Raw genomic sequence first — 13967 nt, 5'->3', positions numbered from 1 at the left:
CTCATAGACTTCTATACAACCAGAGGAGTCGCCCCCTGATGGACAGTAGAGAGAATGCAGCTTTAAGACACTTCAGCATTGGTTTGATTTTTTTAAACTGGAGGTTGCCGTCTTATTGGTTTATCCCAAAGAGAGATAGACTTAAACATTACGGTTTAAGCAGCTTTCAGTGATGTTTTTTACTAGAGTCTTAACAGAGGAGACACCATGCCTCAATGTGACATCCATTATGATCACTTTAAAACGCTATTAATAAAAATCCTTATTGCCTTTTTTATTTTTTAAACCAGCCAACATCACCAGTCAGACTTTTTACAAGTGACAAGTTATCAGAAAACACCACTTTCCATTCAATCACACCGGGCAGTTGCTGTTGCCATGGGGACGGTGCGATTGAGATTGTATGCCTCTGATTGTCTGAGTAGTGCACTTTGCCTGTGATCTCGGTGAGGGGGGGTATTCATGTGTGCCGTTACTCAGCAATTACCACCGCCATTCATGACCGAGGGGTCGTCGTTGTTGTGAGACTTCTCCTTGTGAAACCTGGAATTTGCGTTCTGCCCCTTCATCGTGCAGCAGCGCTGAGACAGAACAGCCTTTATACACCTCATCAGAGGCTCGTATTGTTGCTCTGTGTTTCACTCCGGCTGATCTCCGGAAAGTAGCAACTGGAGAAGAGGCTGACACATGATTCCAGTCTGATCTCTGAAGAAGTTGCTTTCCACTGAAGCGTAACAGATATAAGAATTTAAACATTGATGCCAGGCGTGACGCTTTTATGTTCTGTCTCTCTTCAGCTGAACAATAATAACTTCTTATTTGAGTCATTGGGTCTGAACAAGGTTATCCATGTGTTAACGTCTGCAGGAAGCCGCTTCCCTTCTGCCTCAACAGAGAAATGAAATGTTAAGTCTTTTAACATTGTAAGCTGGTTTCAACTGGTGGTTCAAATTATGGCATCTTGCTTTTTAAAATATGTAATACATCAATTATAGGTCTTAAGTGGGTTTAACACAGTGTAAAATGTGTCTTTTAGCCCTGTTTTATATTGGATTTTCTTTGTGTTAAAGTTCAGCCACCTAAAAGAAGATTTCTTGGTCCTTGAGTTATTAGATGTTGCTCAAGTGAGGCAGTAAATCAATAGTTTTTTGCCCAACATGAAAACTGAAATTGATTCTAAAATCACAAAGACCACAGATGTCTGAGCTCTGAGCTACAAATCTTAAAGGTGCAATGTTAAGTTTGCATGTGAACGACAAAAGTTATGTTTAAATTCGTCTTTTCTCAGCAAAACTCATGTGTTTTTATTTGCAAGATTTAAAATATTGCCTGGTTGCACTTCTTTGCATGTTAACCAACGTTGCTCCACAGTGCCACAAGTGGTCAAAACCTCCATGTTGTACCTTTAAGCATCATTTGGAGTTACAATTAACAATTATTTGTATTACTGTTGTAAATAGTATTCAGATATAAAAGTCAAGTAAAAGTAGAAATAGAAAAATAAGTAACCATGCAAGTAGTTTCACGCACTTACTATATGAAAAGTAAAAGTACTCATTATGCAGCAGAATGTCCATTAGAATGTTATATTTTTATATTATTATTACTGATGCAACTGTGTAAGCAGTATTTTCATTTTGTAGTTGTTGGAGGTGGAGCTACTTTTAAGTACTTTATATACTGTTGGGTAATTAAATTGATAACGAAACATCATATTTGATAAACTGATCCCATGTTTTGTTTGATAAATCTTAACGTGAATAGTAACTAGTGACTATAGCTGTGAGATAAATATAGTGGAGTAAAAAACACAATATTTCTCTCTGAAATGAAGTGGAGTCGAAGTAGAAGTATCTCAAAATTCTACATGAGTACAGTAGTACTTATGCCACCACTCCGAGTGTCCAATACGTCTAAAATTGAAGATTTCTTGGTCATTAATAGTCCCAAAATTGAAATGTTTTAACTGTATAATGCTGTGAAAAAGCTGCATCCAGTAAATGTTTGAGTTAGTTACTTGATAAATCACTTTCAACAACTAATCAAATATCAAAACTGTCTTCAGTTGCTTCCTTGTTGATTAACTAATCGCTTCAACTAATCTAACAGTTTCCACATTTGTCATTTAGTTTGCTGAAGATTAATTGATTAAGCCATTTTTTCAAGCAAAAACGACAGTTTCTTAATTAGATTTTTTGTTGCTTTTTTTGTCTTTTGGATGAAAATCTGAATATTTGGGGGGATTTGGACTCTTGGTTGAATTAAACGAAACATCCTGTGGGTCTAAGGACATTTAAACATGCATTTTTTCACCGTTTTCTGATTTTATAGACTGGTAGACAACCTGCAGATGAAGTGATAATGAAAACAATTGTGAGTAGCAGCCAGAAAAACAACAACTGAACAAGCCAAAAACCCACAGGAGCACCTTGATCTACTGCAGAATCAGACTTCAGTTTGAAGCCAGATACTTGCACCTCCTAGATAAAAAAATAAATAAAAAATCTGATTTCCTCATTAAACAGAACAAAATCTCCAGATAATATTTTCATCCTGAAGCCTCATTTCCATTTCACTGTTTGCTCTTCAGATGAGATATGTGCATCTGGTGTGACCTCACAGATTAAAATTCCTCCTCTTCTTCAGTCCGTCCATCATGAGATTCATCACAGTGGAGACGGTCCAGTTAAAGGAGCAAAAATGTGCATCCTCTGAGAGTTTAATTCCACTATTTCATATTTACAGATACAGGATATTGATAGAATGACCGCTCTACTTTCTCTCTCTCTCTCTCCTCTTATCACCCCATCTGCACTTCAAACATCTTTTCTTTTTTTTTTTTTTTACCATTTCTGCTGCTAAATCAGAGCCAGCAGCAACACCACCTCCTCAAATGCAGCTTCCTCTGTTATATCCAGTAAGTTGTTTTTTTTTACAGCCCAGGGACATGAAATAAAAATGAAATCCATGTCCAAATATAGTGATACTCTTCTTTCACCATACAGCCTTGTGAAATCATCCAATGCTCTTTTTTTGCTTAATTTATTCACATTTCCTGTTCTATTTTTGACTCAAATGGCACATAAACTTAGCTGCATGCATTTAATACAATACTAATAAATGTTTAAACTCTGCAGGTTTGGAGCGCAGATTTAGCTGAAAGGCACACACAACAGGTAGCAGGTACTATAAATAGATTTAAATAGCAGTGTATTAAACACAGCTTCTTCTACACCTACACCTACAATCCCACACACTGAGCAAAAAAAAAAAGGTGAAGCAGGTTTATATGATTTTTTTTTCCAAAACCTCTAATGTGCAATTTCATTCATTCAATAGTTTTATGAAAAACAAATAAAAGCTGATTTTAGTTGAGTGTTTTGAAATAAATGATTGTTTCCAGAGTGGTTAAAATATAAGAAAAAGCTCCGTACCTGTCTGCGGGCTGATCCAGTGTCTCAGAGCAGGAAGGTCTCCGTCCTCCGCTGCTTCATCACACTGATGCTGCTGCTGATGATGATGATGATGGTGGTGGTGATGGTGGTGATGATGATGATGATGATGATGCGGGCTGTTGTGGGCGATGCTCCCGGTGAAGTTGCGGCTCACATCGAGGTGTTCAGAAGCTGCGCAGTGGAGCTGGACCAGTGCTGCGTTCAAGCACTATCGGAAACGTTGGGACAGTAAATGTACTACTACTACTACTACTACTACTACTACTACTACTACTACTACTACTACTACAGTACCAGTCAAAAGTTTGGACACACCTTCTCATTCAATGGTTTTTCTTTATTTTTATTTTTGTTTTTTTTCTACATTGTAGATTAATATTGAAGACATCCAAACCATTGAATGAGAAGGTGTGTCCAAACTTTTGACTGGTACTGTAGTTGGTTTATTATAACCAGAGGTGGAAGAAGTATTCAGCTCCTTTACTGAGGTAAAAGTACTTATACCACAATGAAAATACACCAAGTCCTGCATCCAAAAGATAACTTAATTAAAGGTTTGTAAGGTTATCATCAAAATGTACTGTTAGAGTATTGATAGTGCAGTAAAATCTACTAATACAGTACCAGTCAAAAGTTTGGACACACCTTCTCATTCAATGGTTTTTCTTTATTTTTATCCCGAACCATCAGTAACTGTTTATGAATTCTTTATGGTCTGGAAGAGTCAAAAGCATTTCCATTCAGTGTTGTTTTTCCCATCCATCCAAAGATGCACTTTATGGTTCCCTCTATAGATAAACATCTTGTAAACAAGCTTTGTAAAAGTGTTTGATGTCAATTCAAACCAGATTTCTTTTTAGTTTAGGAGGTATGATTGAAATTTTGTTTCATATTTATTCTCATTATTATCTACCCCAAGATCTTCCTTGTTGCCAGTGTTTTGGTACTTTTTTGTAAAAAAAAGTTTAATGAAATCTTAAGTAAAGAGGTAAAAAATGAAACACCAAAGTATGGTTTACATTTTGTACTACCTTGTCATTTGCAAGTGCCTTCATCATTTCAAGTGTTGATTGTAGAAATAAATATTATCTACATTGTAGATTAATATTGAAGACATCCAAACTATGAAGGAACACATATGGAATTATGTGGTAAACAAACAAATGCTCAACAAACCAGAATATGTTTTATATTTTAGATTCTTCAAAGTAGTTGAATGAGAAGGTGTGTCCAAACTTTTGACTGGTACTGTCTGTACTTTCTACAATTGATAAACTGTGCTTTTAATTTGAAGGAAAGCTACATATAGTCCAAACTATCATGCATTTGTTGTTACAAAGCTGAATTATGGTAATTAATTCCTTCAAGTTAGTAAACTTGTTGCAGCTTCAATTTTAATTGAATTCCACGTTATCCTAGAAGTTGGGATCTACGAGGAACACTTTAAGGCAGCGCCTAATTAGAGTCTGTGTCTCCCTCTAGTGTGTAAATATGTGTATTAATACTTCCTATGACAATGTTTTAAAGTCATGACATAATACCCTTACTTTGAGTAATGTAACGTTACTTATAAATCATCTCATCATCAATCAGGAGTTTTCCAATTGTGGAAGAGGTAATCAGATCTTATACTTAAGTAAAAGCAGCAATATTAAGTTAGTGTAAAAATAATCCATAACCAGTAACGTATAAACCCTGTAAATAATAAACCTAAATCTTACTCAAGTAACAGCATCAAAATATTCTCAAACTACCAAAAGTAAAATAACTCATTCTGCAAAATGGCCCATTTCTAAATCATATTTGTTTAAAAGTATTGATGCATTCATGGGTACATCACTTTAATATTATAGCTGGCAAAAGTGGGGCTAATAATCATCAGTTACATACTGCTGGGTAGCTTAATTTACAATAAAAAATCAATTTGTATTTTATATTCATAATATAGATCTGCAAATTAGATACTAACTAAAATGTAGTGTTGTAAAAAGAACAATATGTGAGTGGACTAGAAGTAGCATCATTACATGGAAATATTTTTGAAAAGTTCAAGTGCCTCAAAATTGTACTTATGTAAAGTACTTGAGAGTAAATGTACTTTGTTACCCTCGACTGGTGTAAACGAAGTAAGTGATTCTAAATTCGGTGAATTTAAATTTAACTTATTCAAATATATAAAATGAAACAGAAGAAACAAGAAAAAAAAACACTCTAGGCCAACATGACTTCCATCATCAGCTTCAGCCCCAGGGTTTACATATAATAATATTTATTTATTGTGCATAACTTTGCAAACATGATGCATCAGAGGAGCATTAATCAAAGGAAACTCCAGATATCTTCATAAGCTATTTACACAGCCAGTTTAATTTCCCCACTTTTTGTACAGTGATTTTGAAAGAGAACACACTGCTGACATATTTTTTTACTGTAGCAAATTAGGTTCTAAGCAAAACATTAATAAAAAATATAGTTGCAGCAGTACACTTGCTGTGTTTGATCATAAGCATTTCATTTCAGCACTGATATTGTTTCTTAACATTTTAGCCACAGCAACAAGAATATCTCAGTGATACATGTACATATTCACTTTTCTGTCATATACTGCTCTATTGTATTGTAGGTTTTCTCTACTGTCAACTTTACAGTGAAATTATTGTAAACATATTTTGGAATGTCAGTAACATTGATTGATTTTTGCAACAGGCATTTTCAGATAAACCATATTTAAATCAAATGCACTGGTGATTATCATCTGATAAATACGAGCACAAGTAAGTTGGAACAGTGTTGCACTTTAAAAACTACGAAACGACAAATATATTATACGTTTTGATAAACAAAAGACATGGCTTATTATAGTTCTGTACCATAATAAGCAAGGATATTTGGTGAAGTCCTGTCGTAATTTGCTGTAAGGGCATTCAGTTACACAGCGTATTAACAACTTGTCACTGAATTACATGAATACATCTCTTTATAGGTCAACAACATGCAGCCAGAGATTAAAGATAACTGACTGATTCTTTCCTGTGATCTGTAATTAAAACTTTCTAACAATCTTTTCCTGTTTTGCCATCCTTTTTTAATCTCACCTTTCTGTCACAGTGTCTGTCACGGCCACTAAGGCTGGATAATGAGGGATCGTATCTTTAGACCTAATTTACATAAATGTATTTCACTCGTCTGCTCCATCAAAGAACCTCATTTTGTCAGAGTGCACAGAGTCTTTCAGTCGTTGAATGGATGAAGCTGTCTCACCTGAGATAGGCTCAGAAGAGTCAAACCTACGTGTGATTTGTTTAGTTATAACAATTGTTTCTTTGCTTTCACTTCTTTCACTTGATGTTTCCCTAACCAAACGCCTCTCGTAGACCGTTTTCTTGCCGCTTTGTGAATCCTCGACGGTCCATGATGCAGCTTCGTTAGCCTCTGATCCTTGGGGAAGGCCTCCGGCCGATTGGATTTGGACAGCAGTTAGTAGCTTGGCACGCTGCGATTCTGGGGTGGCTTGTATATTTGATGTAATGACGTGTATTTTTCCTGATTCCAGTCTGAGCGTGTCTTCCGACGAAGATGAAACCCCAGATGACAGAATGGTGATTTTCTCAGGCAAGTTGGGCTCAATGGAGATCATCTCAGTCCTCGTGGTGGAAGTAATAATGTTACTGTGCATATCTCCAAGTCCTGCAGCACTAGGATCAGAGTATTTGACAGTTACCTTGGTTGGAGAAGATGAGGAGAGGCCAACATGCTCACTTGTCATCGCAGAGCTAATATCAGCAAAGGCGTCTGATGACCGGACAGAACTGGTGGGGCTCATTTCCTCATCCAGCGATTCCCCTACTGGGCTCTTTGCGTCCTTGCGCTCGTCTCTTTCAGCGATCTTGGCAGGTTCTGATGGGGAGGACAGGCCAAACCTGGGGAATTTAAACCAGCCTGTTCTCTCAGGACTCTTGGTAGCATTTTGCTTTGTTTCCTTTCCCTTTGCCTCCACCTGCTTTCCACTGGGTACATCTGTTTCATGGACTTCTTTTGAGGTTTCAAGATTTTCAGTTGTTTTTGGAACATCAAATTCAACATCAAAAGTCTTGAGGATGTCACCAAATGATGTAAACGTAGCTTTTGGTGATTTACTCTCTTCTTTTGGCTGAACTTTTATTTCAAGCAGATCTTCTTTGCGTTCAGTGTCAACAGGTACATGCTCATCTTCAGGGTTGGGATTTGAGAAATTCAGCTTTGGCATTTTAAATGATGGTAGTTTGAATTTGCTTGGAGAGGCAAGACCAACAGCGTCAGTTTCAGTCTTTGGCGTTTCAGAATCTGTTATTGCTGCCTTGGACACATCTGTTTTAATATCAACACTTGGACCTTTGATGTTGACAGTAACATCCTCCTTAAGTTTAGCTCCAACAGTTTCAACTACTTTGTCTGCACCAGGTGCTTCTACGGTGACATTGTAAGTAGTTGCTCCAAATTTCGGCATCTTCAATGTTGGCATTTTAAACTTCGATGGGGATCCTCCAACGTCTTTCGACTTATCTTCATTCTCAGAGGTTTTAATTTCCACACTAGCTGAAGTTTCTTTGACTTCAATTTGAGGGAGTTTGACCTCTGCTTTAACTACTGACACCGTGAAACCATCTTCCTGTGATGCATTTAAATCTCCTTCAGGTCCTTTTGCTTTTGGTAGTGCAATGCCGAACTTTGGAAATTTAAACATGCTTCCTTGACCATCAAGTTCAGCTTCAAGCTCGGGAGCTTTAATTTGCAATTCCGGTTGCTTTACTATCACTTGTCCCTCTGGAAGAGAAACTTCAACACATGGAGGCTCAGCACTGACTTCAGGTTCTTTAACACTTGACTTTGAAAAAGAAAATCTGGGAAGTGAAAATTTTGTTTTTTTCAAGTTTGCATCAGGTTCTTCAGCATGTGGCTGTTCTATTGATATTGCCCCTGTAGGTCCTTGGACTTCTGCTTTGGCCTCTGTTGGTGTAACATCCACTTTGGATGTTTCAAGGTTGACATCTAGATCAGGGACTTTATCACCTGTCTTTGAAAAGGAAAACTTTGGAAATGTCCAGTTTGATCGTTTCATCTTGGTTTCAACCTCAACTGTTGGTGCATCTGATGCTGAAATGATACCTTCTGGTTTTTCTACTTCCACATCGGGCAGGTTGATCTCAGCTTTGGCTTCTGGTAATGTCACATCTACATCTTTCTTTGATAAACTTAAGTCAATTTCAGGTCCCTTAACTTTTGGCATTGAGATGCCAAACTTTGGCATTTTAAACGTGCTTCCTGATCCTTCCAGTTCACTTCCTTTAGCTTTCATATCTACAGATAGGCCTTCAGTGTCAATGCTTGGAGCAGTGACATCCACTGTAGCTCCGTCAATTTTAATGTCTTTGTCCACATCAGGTACTTCCACACTGACCTTTGGAGTAGCAGCTCCAAATTTGGGTAATGTGAAGGTTGGCATTTTGAATTTTGATGGTGATCCTTCAACATGACCAGTTTGGACTTCAATCTCAGGAGCTGTGATATCCACTGTAGCAGACGGTTGTTTTATTTTGACATCTGGAAGTTGAACTCCGACTTTGGCTTCTGGTAATGTGACATCTACATCTTTCTTTGATGAGCTCAAATCAATTTCAGGTCCCTTAACTTTTGGCATTGAGATGCCAAACTTCGGCATTTTGAACCTGCTTCCTGATCCTTCCAGTTCACTTCCTTTAGCTTTCATATCTACAGATAGGCCTTCAGTGTCAATGCTTGGAGCAGTGACATCCACTGTAGCTCCATCAATTTTAATGTCTTTGTCCACATCAGGTACTTCCACACTGACCTTTGGAGTAGCAGCTCCAAATTTGGGTAATGTGAAGGTTGGCATTTTGAATTTTGATGGTGATCCTTCAACATGACCAGTTTGGACTTCAATCTCAGGAGCTTTGATATCCACTGTAGCAGACGGTTGTTTTATTTTGACATCTGGAAGTTGAACTTCGACTTTGGCTTCTGGTAATGAGACATCTACATCTTTCTTCGATGAGCTCAAATCAATTTCAGGTCCCTTAACTTTTGGCATTGAGATGCCAAACTTTGGCATTTTGAACCTGCTTCCTGATCCTTCAACATGACCAGTTTGACCTTCAATCTCAGGAGATTTAATATCCACTGTAGCAGATGGTTGTTTTAATTTTACATCTGGAAGTTGAACTTCGACTTTGGCTTCTGGTAATGTGACATCTACATCTTTCTTTGATGAGCTCAGATCAATTTGAGGTCCCTTAACTTTTGGCATTGAGATGCCAAACTTTGGCATTTTGAACCTGCTTCCTGATCCTTCCAGTTCACTTCCTTTAGCTTTCATATCTACAGATAGGCCTTCAGTGTCAATGCTTGGAGCAGTGACATCCACTGTAGCTCCGTCAATTTTAATGTCTTTGTCCACATCAGGTACTTCCACACTGACCTTTGGAGTAGCAGCTCCAAATTTGGGTAATGTGAAGGTTGGCATTTTGAATTTTGATGGTGATCCTTCAACATGACCAGTTTGGACTTCAATCTCAGGAGCTTTGATATCCACTGTAGCAGACGGTTGTTTTATTTTGACATCTGGAAGTTGAACTTCGACTTTGGCTTCTGGTAATGTGACATCTACATCTTTCTTCGATGAGCTCAGATCAATTTCAGGTCCCTTAACTTTTGGCATTGAGATGCCAAACTTTGGCATTTTGAACCTGCTTCCTGATCCTTCCAGTTCACTTCCTTTAGCTTTCATATCTACAGATAGGCCTTCAGTGTCAATGCTTGGAGCAGTGACATCCACTGTAGCTCCGTCAATTTTAATGTCTTTGTCCACATCAGGTACTTCCACACTGACTTTTGGAGTAGCAGCTCCAAATTTGGGTAATGTGAAGGTTGGCATTTTGAATTTTGATGGTGATCCTTCAACATGACCAGTTTGGACTTCAATCTCAGGAGATTTAATATCCACTGTAGCAGATGGTTGTTTTACTTTGACACCCGGGAGTTGAACGTCAGCTTTGGCTTCTGGTAATGTGACATCTACATCTTTATTTAAAAAGCTCAAATCTATTTCAGGTCCTTTTATTTTTGGCATTGAGATGCCAAACTTGGGCGTTTTAAACTTGCTTTCCTGGCCCTCTAATTCTATATTACCTTCTGGTGGCTTAAGCTCCAGTTCAGGTTGTTTGACTTCCACATTTGCTTCTGGAAGAGAAACATCAATATCTGGGAGACTGACATCAAATTTAGACTCTTTTGAACTTTGCTTTGAAAACGAAAATTTGGGTAATGAAAACCTTGACTTTTTCAATTTACCATCAAGGTCTGTAGCAGGTCCCACATCTACTGAAATACCTGAGGATTCTTTGATATCAATATTTGGAAGATGTACGCCCGTTTTGGCTTCTGGTAGTGTAACATCAACTTTTGGGGCATCAACGTTGACATCAGTTTCAGGGGCCTTAATGCTTGTCTTTGAAAATGAAAATCTTGGAAATGTCCAACTTGTCGATTCTGAAATTGAACCTACAGGCTCTTTGATTTCAACATCAGGAAGTTTTACTTCAGCTTTTGCTTCTGGTAATTTTAAATCGGCTCCATCCAATTTAATGTCTTTGTCCACATCAGGTACTTTCACAATGACCTGTGGAGTGTCAACTTCAAATTTGGGTAATTTGAACGTTGGCATTTTCAGTTTTGCTGCCGATCCTTCAACATTACTTGTCTGAACATCAATTTCAGGAGCTCTGATTTCCACCTGAGCAGAAGATTCTTTTAGTTCAACATCAGGGAGTTTGACTTCAGCTTTGGCTTCTGGTAAAGTCACATCTACATCTTTCTTTGGCAAGCTTAAATCAAGGTCAGGCCGTTTGATTTGAGGCCCGGAAAAACCAAGACTTGGCAGTTTAAACTTGCTTCCTTTTCCTTCATGTTCAGTTCCTGTAGATTTAATGTCTATTGATGGGCCTTCAATGCCAATGCTCGGTGCTGCAATGTCAACTGCAAGAACCTCATCGGGAACTTTAATGTCAGCTCCATCAATTTTGACGTCTTTTTCGGGCACTTCAATGGTGGCACTTGGAGTACTAATTCCAAATTTTGGTAATTTGAATGATGGCATCTTATATTTTGATGGTGATCCTTTTGTACCCTTTGTCGCAATTTGAATCTCAGGAGCTTTAATTTCCACCTGAGCAGAAGTTTCTTTCAGTTTAACATCAGGGAGTTTGACATCAGCTTTGGCCTCTGGTAGAGTCACATCTACATCTTTCTTTGATAAACTTAAATCAATGTCTGGCCCCTTGATTTGAGGCCCAGAAAAACCGAGACTTGGCATTTTAAACTTGCTTCCTTCATGTTCAGTTCCTGTAGTTTTAATATCTATTGATGGGCCTTCAATGCCAATGCTCGGTGCTGCAATGTCAACTGCAAGAATCTCTTCAGGAACTTTAATGTCAGCTCCATCAATTTTGACGTCTTTTTCGGGCACTTCAATGGTGGCACTTGGAGTACTAATTCCAAATTTTGGTAATTTGAATGATGGCATCTTATATTTTGATTGTGATCCTTTTGTACCCTTTGTCGCAATTTGAATCTCAGGAGCTTTAATTTCCACCTGAGCAGAAGATTCTTTTAGTTCAACATCAGGGAGTTTGACATCAGCTTTGGCCTCTGGTAGAGTCACATCTACATCTTTCTTTGATAAACTTAAATCAATGTCTGGCCCTTTGATTTGAGGCCCAGAAAAACCGAGACTTGGCAGTTTATACTTGCTTCCTTCATGTTCAGTTCCTGTAGTTTTAATATCTATTGATGGGTCTTTAATGTCAATGCTGGGTGCTGCAATGTCAACTGCAAGGACCTCTTCAGGAATTTTAATGTCAGCTCCATCGATTTTGACGTCTTTGTCTGGCACTTCAATGGTGGCACTTGGAGTTCCAACTCCAAATTTTGGTAATTTGAATGATGGCATCTTATATTTTGATGGTGATCCTTTTGTACCCTTTGTCGCAATTTGGATCTCAGGAGCTTTAATTTCCACTTCAGCAGAAGTTTCTTTCAGTTCAACATCAGGGAGTTTGACATCAGTTTTGGCCTCTGGTAGAGTCACATCTACATCTTTCTTTGATAAGCTTAAATCAATGTCTGGCCCTTTGATTTGAGGCCCAGAAAAACCGAGACTTGGCAGTTTAAACTTGCTTCCTTTTCCTTCACGTTCAATTGATGGGTCTTTAATGTCAATGCTGGGTGCTGCAATGTCAACTGCAAGGACCTCTTCAGGAATTTTAATGTCAGCTCCATCGATTTTGACTTCTCCGTCCGTATGAGGCACTTCAATGGTGGCACTTGGAGTTCCAACTCCAAATTTTGGTAATTTGAATGATGGCATCTTATATTTTGATGGTGATCCTTTTGTACCCTTTGTCGCAATCTTGATCTCAGGAGCCTTAATTTCCACTTCAGCAGAAGTTTCTTTGAGTTCAACATCAGGGAGTTTGACATCAGCTTTTGCTTCTGGTAGACTTAAATCTACATCTTTCTTTGATGAACTTAAATCAATGATAGGCCCTTTGATTTGAGGCCCAGAAAAACCGAGACTTGGCAGTTTATACTTGCTTCCTTCATGTTCAGTTCCTGTAGTTTTAATATCTATTGATGGGCCTTCAATGCCAATGCTCGGTGCTGCAATTTCAACTGAAAGAACCTCTTCAGGAACTTTAATGTCAGCTCCATCAATTTTGACGTCTTTGTCTGGCACTTCAATGGTGGCACTTGGAGTACCAACTCCAAATTTTGGAAATTTGAATGATGGCATCTTATATTTTGATGGTGATCCTTTTGTACCCTTTGTCGCAATTTGAATCTCAGGAGCTTTAATTTCCACTTCAGCAGAAGTTTCTTTCAGTTCAACATCAGGGAGTTTGACATCAGTTTTGGCCTCTGGTAGAGTCACATCTACATCTTTCTTTGATGAACTTAAATCAATGTCTGGCCCTTTGATTTGAGGCCCAGAAAAACCGAGACTTGGCAGTTTAAACTTGCTTCCTTTTCCTTCACGTTCAATTGATGGGTCTTTAATGTCAATGCTGGGTGCTGCAATGTCAACTGCAAGGACCTCTTCAGGAATTTTAATGTCAGCTCCATCGATTTTGACTTCTCCGTCCGTATGAGGCACTTCAATGGTGGCACTTGGAGTTCCAACTCCAAATTTTGGTAATTTGAATGATGGCATCTTATATTTTGATGGTGATCCTTTTGTACCCTTTGTCGCAATCTTGATCTCAGGAGCCTTAATTTCCACTTCAGCAGAAGTTTCTTTGAGTTCAACATCAGGGAGTTTGACATCAGCTTTTGCTTCTGGTAGACTTAAATCTACATCTTTCTTTGATGAACTTAAATCAATGATAGGCCCTTTGATTTGAGGCCCAGAAAAACCGAGACTTGGCAGTTTATACTTGCTTCCTTCATGTTCAGTTCCTG

The sequence above is a fragment of the Anoplopoma fimbria genome, chromosome 15, assembly GCF_027596085.1.
Source record: "Anoplopoma fimbria isolate UVic2021 breed Golden Eagle Sablefish chromosome 15, Afim_UVic_2022, whole genome shotgun sequence".
NCBI classification, from domain to species: Eukaryota; Metazoa; Chordata; class Actinopteri; order Perciformes; family Anoplopomatidae; genus Anoplopoma; species Anoplopoma fimbria.
This window is presented reverse-complemented; position numbering follows the sequence as displayed.